Source organism: Rhipicephalus sanguineus, chromosome 2 (assembly GCF_013339695.2).
Source record: "Rhipicephalus sanguineus isolate Rsan-2018 chromosome 2, BIME_Rsan_1.4, whole genome shotgun sequence".
In the NCBI taxonomy this organism is placed as follows: domain Eukaryota; kingdom Metazoa; phylum Arthropoda; class Arachnida; order Ixodida; family Ixodidae; genus Rhipicephalus; species Rhipicephalus sanguineus.
Window position 1 is genome coordinate 116,575,403 of NC_051177.1, and position 11,936 is coordinate 116,587,338.

The window sequence follows — 11,936 nt, forward strand, 5'->3', positions numbered from 1 at the left end:
TTCAATTTATTTTGTACTGAAATGAGCTACCAGCTAGCCCGACATCATATACTTCTAGACCTTTGTCTCATCCTCTTTTACCCAGAATCTTTCTGCTCCTCAACCGAGATGGGCCCACCTTGGACGAAGTGATGACGCCATCACTTTATCGTGATGTCAATTTATCGTCACGTGATGACGTCATCATCATCATGGCATCACGCAATGATACGACGTAGAAATGACGACACAAACTTCGCAGATACTTGAAGTTGCGATGATGCATTTGATGACGTCATCTTGTCACAACATCACTGATGACGTCATGCGACATTCTGGTAGGTCTCGCGATGTATCGCCAGGTCTCGCCAAATCTCGCAGTGCCTCAGCAGGGCTCGCGAAATTTAGTGAGGTCTCGCAAAGTCTCGCAAACCCTCTCGACTCATAAGGCATATAAGGCTTTCGCCTTAAAAATGAAAACGGTATAAGTACCTTATGCCACCAATATTTTCCATACACGCAGTCATATACCCCCGTCCTCCCCATTTCCTTCCATTACTACACTTCCAACAACTAAGTTCTCCAATAATGTCACTGTTTTTAAAAGGTCCGAGTGATTTCGCGACAGTGAAACATGTTTGTGCAACTTTCTTCTTCGTGAGGACATCAACACGGCAAGAATATCTTTTTTTTTTCACCTTCTTAAATTCATCTCTTCTAATTTAATTTGTTCCAAAGAAAATGGCATCGCTCATTTTTCTTTTTATTTGATTCTTTTTCCTTCATTCGTGGAGCTACCACGCGACCTTCCACGCTATAAACAGAACAGCGCAATGGGAAAAAGGAAAGTTCATAAAAAAATAAGGATTCACAAAGAGGACTGGATAATCCTTGCTCTTGCAGGCCGTATCCATCCCTTCTGAGGACAAAGCACCCGTACTGTCGTCCGGGAGATTTCGAAATGGCTTTCATCTTTCTATCTCTGCTGCCTCTCTATCTGCTACTCACCCTGTGCACGGTAACAAACCTGATGTCTGTCTTGTGTTAACCTACGCCTCGTCTGCTTCTCGTTTTCGCGTTCTTTCTCCGGGTATAGGGCTTCGTTAAATCATACGTTTCTAAGCATGCATCGATCACACAGATCGCTTCACGGACTTGTTTAACATTTCCGCTGGTGCTGCTAACTATAAAGCAGCTACCTTACCTTTATCGCGAAGTGTCGTAGTTGTATTTCAACGCGCCATTGGTGACATATCGATGTGAAGAATGATTACTGGTGCTCCGTGGGTTGATGATGTCTTGTCCCATGTCACGCACAGAAAACAACGACACGTGCGTACGATCCAATGAAACACATGTTCAGACGCCTGATGGATGTAGCAGCAAAAAGGAGACGGATGGGGGGGGGTGCATCGCTTGGTTGCTCCAAGCAGGCTGTCTGGAGCGAAGAGATTATCGTCTCTGCTCTCGGCTGCAAGCACTCGACGGACGTTAACGAAGCCCTCCGGTTCGGCCTCGCCATCTGCAACAATGCCACGCATCAAAAGCGCCAACAAGAATCCGGGAGACAGATTAGGGTACCGGTAGAGTGCCTGCTTGCTTGGTTCATGTTTGTCGGCGAGTACGTGCACCCCAATGCAGCATAAGCTTTTACGCTACACGGTAGGAAAAGAAACGTGTCAAGGGCACATCTCTACACAAAAAAATTCGGCAGAACCCACGTACCGTGGGAGTCAATGTTATGCGAAGCATGCGGCGGGTAGGTGACTGTGGCGTAACTTTTTTACTGAGCGACACGTTACAAAATGACGCTAAAGATTTGTATAAATTTTATACGCACACATACATATTGTCACGCTGCATGAGTTCTCGGGAGCGAAGAGCCGCATATGTGTTATATAACCAGTTGTTTACGGTTGAGTAACGCTGCCAATGGCAACGTGGGTATTACCAACACCAGAAGCGGTAAGCTGATATGTAGTGCTTATACGTGTCCCGAGAACGCACGCACGTTTCACGAACCCGTGTGCATTTGTGCAAGAAATTCTTGACAGTTCTTGAACAAGGGCATCATCACCGTGATCAGTGAGCACCAGCAGCTGGTCATGGCTTGTTATAGGATCCGGTCGTGATCATGGTGACGAGTGGTCCATGTGTAGTGAAGTATGTCGTATAGTAGAGATGTTGGAATTCGTTGATGCCCCGGTAATTTCATCGACAAATTATCTGTCGACAGAGCCGCCGACATGTTGGAACCTCAAGCCACCCTTCGCGTTGGTGTGGTATAGGCCGTCGTGGCTGGTAGACCTGGATAGTGCTACGTAGACCAACATCAGTGGATGGTGTTTGTCGTATTCGTAGACTACCTGGGCGTATGTGGCCTACGTAGCCTAGTCTACAAACGGCTGTCAATCAATCTGCAATCATCCGCGGTCAGCATGAGGCCATCACCCAGCCTCGTAAGAAATGAAGAGGGCACTGCGTCGTTCTGGTGGACGAAGTGCACTTTACGATGCTGTGATGTGGATATCATATGTAACTTTCGTCGAGCAATGCTTCATTATAGCTTGCTGAATCATAGGAATACAAACGTAATGTTTAATAGACTGCAATAAATGCGGAGCCAACACTGGAACCACATACGTTAATCTGATATGACGCCTGTATCGTACGAGTACAAATCGTAGGAGTATCATGTAGTGTTTATTGCTTTCTTGTAAAATTAGATAGCCAGCACCAGAACCACAATTGACGTTGCACCGTTATTACGCCTGCGTAGGCGGTCTTTCAAACCAGTTTCAAACCAGTTCAAACCAGTTTCAAACCAGGCGGGTTTCAAACCAGCTCAGTGGTAGAATACCTGGTTGCCACGCAGAATGCTTGGGTTCGATTCCTGCTGGTATCCTAATTTTCATTCTTTCCATTCTTTGAGTCAACGCTGCCAATGTTGGTTTTCCTTAATGCTCTAGCATTTAAGTTACCAATGTCTGTTCTCGCCGTTGCTGGGTAGATATAAACTGTCAATCACCTGTGGCGCATACCCGTACACCGCGGCCCATGGTAAACGGGTATGCGCCACACGTGTCTAGTGGAAAGGGTTTGACGACGTACTCGACAGGATTTTAAAGTTATTCATGTCATGACCTGGCAGTCATATTCGTCAAATCCTCTTGCCCTCCCATGCAAATTTTGGTGCACACCAAGTTAAGGAGGCGATCATGAGAGCACCCAGACGTAGGCGGCTAGATAGATAGATAGATAGATACGTAGATAGAAACGCCAAAAGTGCCAGAGGTTCGCAAAGAAATGCTTCGCATTTAATATTTTCTGGGCGAAGAAGTTTAGACATTCTTATTTTAACTTTCTCTTTCGTCTGGTGAGCTCTTTGATGCTAATCTGAACAGAGTATAGGCAAGGTGATTCACCGGCGGCATGTGGCCACCTGGTGAACTATATGACGTTCAAGGGACTTCCCTGGCGAACATCCTCGCTGGACATGGGTGATTTGTGTTTCCATATCCTAAAGAGCGCAGTAGTGGAACTTTCGGTTGGCGTCAAATGCAGGAGAGTGACGTCACAACACCACCATAAAACTTGAATGAAAGAAAATGTTTTGCCTGGCGTTAGTCTTTAGATATGCATCGCTATTTTGCCAGTGTTAGTGGTCGGCCTCTGTAACTGGGGTTCAGTAAGCTATGCAGTGCCTTTTCGCGGTTCCCACTACGTTGCCAGCATCAGTAGTCACTACTGTCAGAACCAAAGTCGACAGCGACGTGCCACTCTACCATTGTCGTCCTACATGACATTTCTGCTCAACTGACGTGACTCTCCCGCATAAGTCGGAGCCTGAACCTCTGTTATATGGCTCTTCAGAATATGGAAACGGGCTTGCTAGACCTACGTCAACCTCTTCACGTATAGCCACGCTGCAGAAAACAGAAAACGGCGGCGCTTGCATTAAGTCGCGCAAAGTTTGAAACAGCAAAGCTGGACGATTCTGAAATCGAATGTCGTTGCTTCTAGGTTGTTGCTACGCTTTAGCTAGATGATGCCAGGTTGTTTATAGGTTGCTTTTATGTTGCTGCTAGGCTTTAGCTGGGGATTGTTAGCTTGTTTCTAGGCTGCTTCTCAGCGCAGAGAGGTTCGAGTTAAGCCACAGAGAGTCTCCAGCACGGCACGGACGTGCAAACTCCAGAGACAGCAACTCGCGCTAAAACCGAGTGTTCGCACCTCCCAGAGATCTACGGGCACGTCGTCATTCGCCTAGGGCTTCCATAGCTTCGGGGTCTTCTCACAGCCACCATTGCCTTTCCTGTTCCCTAGAATTCTCTCGTTGTACGTACCGCTGAAGCACTCCGCGCACATGCTTCAGCGAAGCTGAAACGTGCGGCCACGGTATACAGGGTGTTTCAAGAAATGTGTCCGACCTCCTCAAAAAATCAGGAAAATGCGATATTTGATTGCTTCCTTCAGAATTGGTTTTTCTGTAGTGGCAGGAATCTTAAGGTAGTTAAGGACATCATTTAGTACAGTAATTAAGAAAGTTAAATTATTTAACTTTTAATTCGTGGAGTTAGGCGGTTGTGTCAAATGGGAGAATTGAAGTTCTTCATGCCAGAAATCCAACCCAACTTTTTGATCCCGAAAAAGTGGCATCTAGTAATAATTACGAAGTAATGAAATTCAACCAAATTCAATGGCGAAACCTAACGAAAACATTGAAGAATGCAGCTGCCATATTCTTCTGAGACGTCCAAAATGAGTGAATTACTTTTTCTGTAGCGCTGGGCATCTTAAGATCGTTAGAGGACATGACTTGAGACAGTAATTAAGAAAGTTAAAATAATTAACTTTTTAATTAGTGGAGTTAGGTGACTGTGTCAAATTGAGGAATTGAAGTTCTTCGTGCCAGAGACCCATCCCAACATTTAGATTTCGTAAAAGCGGCCTCTAGTAATAATTACGAAGTAATGAAATTCAACCGAATTCGATGGCTTTCGCTGTTGAAAGCCGTTGCATTACGTTGAATTTCATTACGCCACAACAATTACTAGAGGACGTTTTTTCGAAATCTCAAAGCTCAGATGGGTTCCTCGCATGAAGAACCTCAATTCTCCCATTTGACACATTCATTTGACTCCACTAATTAAAAAGTTAATTAATGTAACTTTCTTAATTACTGTACTTAATGATGTCCTTAACTACATTAAGATTCCTGCCGCTACAGAAAAAGCAATTCTGAAAGCCCCGAGCAAATATCGCATTTTCCTGATTTTTTGAGAAGGTTGGACACATTTCTTGAAACACCCTGTATATCACTGCGTTAATCCCGACGGTTTATTAAAGCTTTTTTTCAATTACTGGTTACGTCTGTCTAGAAATCTTAATTGGTGTTTGCTTCGCGTCTGTGGCCCTCTGCATCCAGCGGCGGTGAGCAGTGGGATTTGCCCAGTTTCGATGACCCGCTTTTTGTACACACCAAAGTTTTCACGGCCCGCTCAAACAGCTTCGCTGTTAAAAAATGCTTGCTCTTGTCAACGCTGTACTGTGAGAAGCTCTCGTTTCTTTTTTGGTGTTTCTCTACTAATGAAAGGATAGCCATCGAGGCTGGTTAAGACGTAATGGCAGCCGATAATTGTGCACTTATTACGTTGATGCCTCGAGAACTTCGCCATTATTTAAGGGGGTAAAGAGCCGTCTGTTACGCCACTCTTGAGATAGGGCCTCGATTTTCGGCTCGTGTTTTTCGAAGCTGGGCGCAAAGTACGCCGAAAGGCAACGCTCCTTCCAGGCAAAGAACAGGGGCAAAATTGCTCTATTACCGCTTACCAGCGGAGCTGTTTAAGCTGGGCGTAAAAAACTTTGGTATGGTATGGTATGGTATGGAAAAACTTTATTTAGGTCCGTCGGGGCGTGAACTAGCACGTAGCGGGCCGCTCCCACGTCGGGACAGATAGGCCTAACCTGTCCGCCACGTCGTGGGCCCGTTGGACTGCCCATAGCTGCGTCCTGAAATCCGTACTGCGTAGCGCAGCATCCCACTTTGACGATGTAACGTTTTGAACCCGTAACGCAGGGCACCGCCAGAGCATATGATCTAAGCTGGCAAAGTCTGAGCAAAGCGCGCACGTGTTTGACGTCTGAATTTCTGGGTAAATTTTGTGCAAGAGTGCGGGACTGGGATATGCCCCGACCTGCAGGAGTCTGAGCGTCAATGCCTGAGGCCTGTTCAGTTTACTGTGCGGTGGCGGATACTTTCGCCTCCTCAGATAAAAGTTCTTGCAAAGTTCATTGTACGTCGTTGGGGGATCTTTGTTGTCAACAACCTCATCGTCATGCCGTTCAGTAGCTACGCGGTCGACGACTCCTCGCGCACCTCTATGGGCCTTCTCGTTGAGGTTGGACGGAGCGCCCTTGATCTGTCCCATGTGAGCTGGGAACCAGACGATTGTGTGTTGTTGTACCTCCTTATTTCGCAGGATCCGCAAGGCTGATTCTGAGATGGTGCCCCTACCGAATGCTCGAACTGCTGATCTCGAGTCACTGTATATTGTTGTTCTCCCGTCGTCTAGCAGGGCCAAGGCTATTGCGACCTGTTCGGCAACCTCAGCCGTTGTGGTCCGGACCGACGAGGAGTTTGTAATAATGCCATCTTGATCAACAGTGACTGCAACGAATGCTTTTCCGTTTGGGTACCGTGCAGCGTCAACGAAACAGCAACTCCGGGCATGTGCATGGGCACTCTCCAGGAGGGCTTTAGCCCTAGCCCGTCGTCTGCCTACATTGTATTCAGGGTGAACATTCCGAGGTATGGGTGCCACGGTAATACGCTCTCTTTGTTCTCGAGGAACGCTGCAGTAGCGGGTATCGATTTCTGTCGGGTGAACTCCAAGCTCTTTCAGGATGTTTCTCCCGGCACTGGTGGTAGAAAGTCTCGTGAACTGCGCCCTCTCTTGTGACTCAGCTATCTCTTCCAGCGTGTTGTGCACGCCGAGGTGAAGCAGCCTCTCCGAGCACGTATACATGGGAAGCCCGAGGGCTCTCTTCACCGCTTTTCTTATCAACGTGTTCAATTTGTCCCGCTCCGACCTCTGCCAGTTGTGCATTGCCGCTACGTAGGTGACGTGACACATCAAGAAAGCATGCACCAACCTGATGAGGTTGTCCTCGCATAGTCCTTGCTGCCGGTTAGCAACCCTTCTTATCAACCTCAGGGCGTTGTCTGTTTTCCTTGTAAGCTTCAGTACAGTCTGGTTATTTGAACCGTTTGACTCAATCATCATACCCAGAACGCGGAGGGTGTCCACCCTGGGAATGATACCACCCTCACTTGTCCTTAGAGTGATGTCGATGTCCTCTACAGGCCTCCAACCTTTCGGTTTGGGGCCCCTGCGCTTGGGGCTGTAAAGTAGCAGCTCTGATTTCCGCGGTGAGCATCGGAGTCCAGTAGGTCTGAGGTAGCTTTCTGTGACCTCGATGGCATCTTGAAGCGCAGTTTCCAAATGGCCATCGCTGCCCCCGGTGCACCATATGGTGACGTCGTCTGCATATATAGTATGATTAATGCCGTCGACCTCCGAGAGTTTTTTGGACAGACCAATCATGGCGAGGTTAAAGAGGGTCGGGGATATGACCGACCCCTGTGGCGTACCTTTAGAACCAAGTTTAACGGAGTCTGAAACGAGGTCTCCCATTTTGAGGGTGGCTTCTCTGCCCGCCAAAAAGGATCTCGTGTAGTCATAAAAGTTCTTGCCCAGACCAAGGCTCGAGATCGTTCCCAAAACATAGGAGTGTAGGATGTTGTCGAAAGCCTTCTCCAAGTCAAGGCCAAGAATGGCTCTCGTGTCCCTCGTGTTGCGATCAATGATCTGATTCTTGATTAGCTTCATGGCATCTTGAGTAGAAAGCCCAGGTCTGAAGCCTATCATGTGGTGGGGATAGACGTCATTGTCTTCCAAGTATCGGGAGAGCCTGTTCAGGATTGCGTGCTCGGCTACCTTGCCCACACACGAAGTGAGCGAGATGGGCCTAAGATTGTCGAGACTGGGTGGCTTTCCAGGCTTGGGAATAAGGATGACGGTGGCCTTCTTCCATAGTGCTGGAACATTTCCGTTGCTCCATGACATGTTGATGAACTCAGTGAGGTGCTCTATTGATTTGTCATCCAGGTTCCTTAGGGCCTTGTTAGTGATCTTGTCTGGACCGGGTGCCGATTTGCCATTTAGGTCGTGTAGGGCTTGCCTGACTTCTTCAACTCCAAACTCTGCGTCCAACTCTGGGTTCTCAACGCCCTCATAATCCTTGAGGGGACGATCATCCATCGGGCTGGAATCCACCTGTAGGTACTTGCTCACAAGCGTCTGTATAACTTCATCGTCCGTGGATTCCTGTCTGGCTGCGTGCAAAATGCGTCCCAGCGTGCTTCGTTGATTCGACTTGGTATTTGTCTCATCTAGCAAGTGCTTGAGGAGGTTCCAGGGCCCGGCACGGCGCATTTGACCATCGATGGAATTACAGACATCGTCCCACTGCTGCCTGGAAAGGACCTTGCAATGCTCCTCTATTGTTTTGTTGACTTCGGCAATCTTCTTGCGAAGCCTTCTGTTGAGACGCTGCCCCTTCCATCTGGACAGGAGGGACCTCTTGGCCTCGATCAGATGTGCTAGTCTGCTATCCATCTTCTCGACCGGGAGGTCCGTGCTAACTTCCTTGGTGGCAGCCTTGACATCTCGTGCAATCTGGTCGGTCCAGCGTTCGAGATCGGGCTTCTCCTCGTCTTCCACATAATCCTCCCTAATCTTGCGAAATTTGTCCCAATCGGTGACCATAAACTTGCGCAGTTTTCTCTGCTCTACCTGCAAGGTCGTGGCCAGGATGTAGTGGTCACTACCCAGGTCTATGTTGAGGTTGACCCACTTAGCTGCCGCCGCTCCTCTGACGAAGGTCAAGTCAGGAGTAGTGTCCCTGCTAGCCGACGTACCACATCTAGTGGGGAATGACGGGTCGGTGAGAAGCATCAGGTCCCGGTTGAGCGCCTCTCTCCAGAGATCCTCCCCCTTGTGTGTATCATATGGATAGCCCCAGGTGTGATAGGGAGCATTAAAGTCGCCAGCAATGACCAGCGGGGAGTCTCTGGCGAGCTGTGATGCCTTGGAGACGAGGGTCTTAAAGCGCTGCCTCAAGTCTTTTGGGCTGCTGTAGACATTCAAGATGAAGATGCTCCCCCTACTCACGGGTCCAGGAATGATTTCTATCATTATGTATTCGATTTTACTTGAAGCCACTTGCAGGTCGTGGGTGATATGTGTCAGCCTCTTGCTTATCAAGACACCGACGCCTCTTCCTTCATCGTGCTTTGCAACAGATCGGTAGCCAGGTAGACCTACACTTTCGGTTAGTGTTTCTTGCAGGAGTACCACGTGTGGTTTCTCCTCTTGTGTGCGAATAAATTGCTGCAAGGGGAACCTCTTGTGGAGAAACCCCCTGCAGTTCCATTGCCATATTCTAAAACAATTAGTTTGCTTGGCCATCCTGTGGCTGTTGCTGAATTGGTTCACTGACCATCTCGAAAGCCCTCACGTTCTCACCGGCTGAGGCCATTGCCTGGAGCGGCCGCGGGCCCATTGCCACATTTTCTAGAAACGATTCTATTTTGCAAAAGCGCTGATGGTACCTCTCTTCCATGGTTAGCATGCTGCACTGGAGGTGGGAGACCGTTTCATTCATCTGCTTCACGCTCTCGCTCAGAGAAGAGAGCATCTCGCGAATCTCTGACTTTGCTCTGCTCGCCATTGTCTCCTGCTCTCCACCAATGGCCCTCTTTTTGGCGGGCCTCTCCGCGTCACAGGCGGCCACCACGGGTATCTCCGTCGGTACCGACTCAGCTATTTGCTTGTCTGCCAAGCTAGAGAGCTCTCCCTTGCCTCTCCTAATCTCGGCCATTTCTGCCATGAGTTTTGCTATCGTATTCCTCATCATCTCGTTTTCGCGTTCTAATTGCGCAAGCCTGTCGTTTTCATGCTCTGGCGGCAAACCCTGCGTTACCTGTTTTCCGGTGACGTCTCCACGGACACGATCAGCCCAAGTCGGCTGGAACTTGACGTGCAGTCCTCCTCCGCCTCGGTTACATTGGTAGCTGGAACGCCCCCTGGCCGTGGACGAGGAACTGGAGCGCCCTGTGGACCGGGAGCGCCCTGTCGACCGAGAGCGCCCTGTCGACCGGGAACGCCGTCTGCACCTGGAGCGTCCTCTGTGCCCTTGTGTCGAAAGCTGCTGAGTCTGCTTGCTGTCACCGCTGCCAGATGGTGGGGTCGAGTCTCGGTTTCTGGAGGCTTCTGCCGTCCTTTCCCATCTTCTTCTCCTTACCACGTACGGGATCTGGTACCGGTGTCTGCACACTTTGGCTGCTGTCATGTGCGCACCATCGCACAGCTTGCACTTCGGAATACATTGATGCTGCTCGTCCGGGTTCGGTGCGCTGCATCCCCTACAAATAGTTTCGTTCGGGGTGGGGCACACATCGGCCCGATGTCCCAATCTGCCACATGCATAGCAGTTGTCCACTTGTTTTCGATACAAACAGCACCTCACCAACACTGGTCCGTAGCGCACAAAGTTCGGAACTTTCCAGCCGTCGAATGCCACAATAACTGAGCCCGTGTTCTTGATCCTTTTCGCCGCCAGAGCCAGCGGATTTCTGGCATTGATGATGTTCCTCTCCAACTCCTCAGGGCTGTCGCTCAGGGTGATGCCTCTAATCACCCCCTTACAAGTACAGTGCGGCGCCGCTTCGTAGGCACTGACCTCGTGTTCTTTTAAAAAACTTTGGTGTCCGCAGAAAACTGAAGGTGGGTATGTGCCACAGGAATCGGGATAGCCCCACTACCGAGTGCAGCAGGTGAGATCGTTAAACAAAAACTCTGCTCGGCAAAGTGGAGCACATGAAACACGTGAAAGAGAGAGAGAGAGAGAAAGAAAGAAAGAAAGAAAGAAAGAAAGGAAGAAAGAAAGAAAGAAAGAAAGAAAGAAAGAAAGAAAGAAAGAAAGAAAGAAAGAAAGAAAGAAAGAAAGAAAGAGAAACTAGAGAGCCAGAAAGAGAGATAGAGGCAGAAAGATAGCGATAGAAAGAAAGAGAGAGATAAAAATGGAGAGGAATAAACGGAATAGAGACATGAAAAGGTAGAACGACAGAGAAATTTGACAGAAAGGTAGTGAAATAGAAAGAAAGAAACAGACACAAAAATGAGATAGAAAAAGAAAGCGAGACCGAAAGAGAAAGAAAGAGAGCAATAAAAAGAAACAAGAAAAGAGAGAGACAGAAGCAGAGAGAGAGAAAGAAAGATAGAAAGACACAGAACGAGATAGAAACGTACACGAAAACAAGATAGAAAAATCTGAGAGCGAAATAGAAAGCAAAAGAAAAATAGAAATAAAAAAGAACCAAATAAAGAGAGAGCGAAAGAAGCAGAGAGAGCTAGAAAGGGAAGAAAGAGAAATAAAGCTTGAAAGAGCGAGAAAGAGAAAGAAAAATATATGGAGAGAAAGAAAGAGGAAGTAATAGGTACATAAAAAAGATACAAGAAGCAGAGAGAGAGAGAGAAAGAAAAAAAATAATAAAGAGAAACAAGGAAGGCCACCCTGCTCCCCTCTTTCTTCAGGTTTGGCACCACTAGTGCAATACTGCCATATTTTTCAACATTAGGACCGCCAACGAAAGCATCGGTGAGTGAGTGAGTGAGTGAGTGAGTGAGTGAGTGAGTGAGTGAGTGAGTGAGTGAGTGAGTGAGTGAGTGAGTGAGTGAGTGAGTGAGTGAGTGAGTGAGTGAGTGAGTGAGTGAGTGAGTGAGTGAGTGAGTGAGTGAGTGAGTGAGTTCAGGGAGAGTGCGCCCAAGCACTCTGCCTGGAAAACCGCGAATTCAGATCACGCCGTTTATAAAGCTATAAGGGATTTTGGCGGA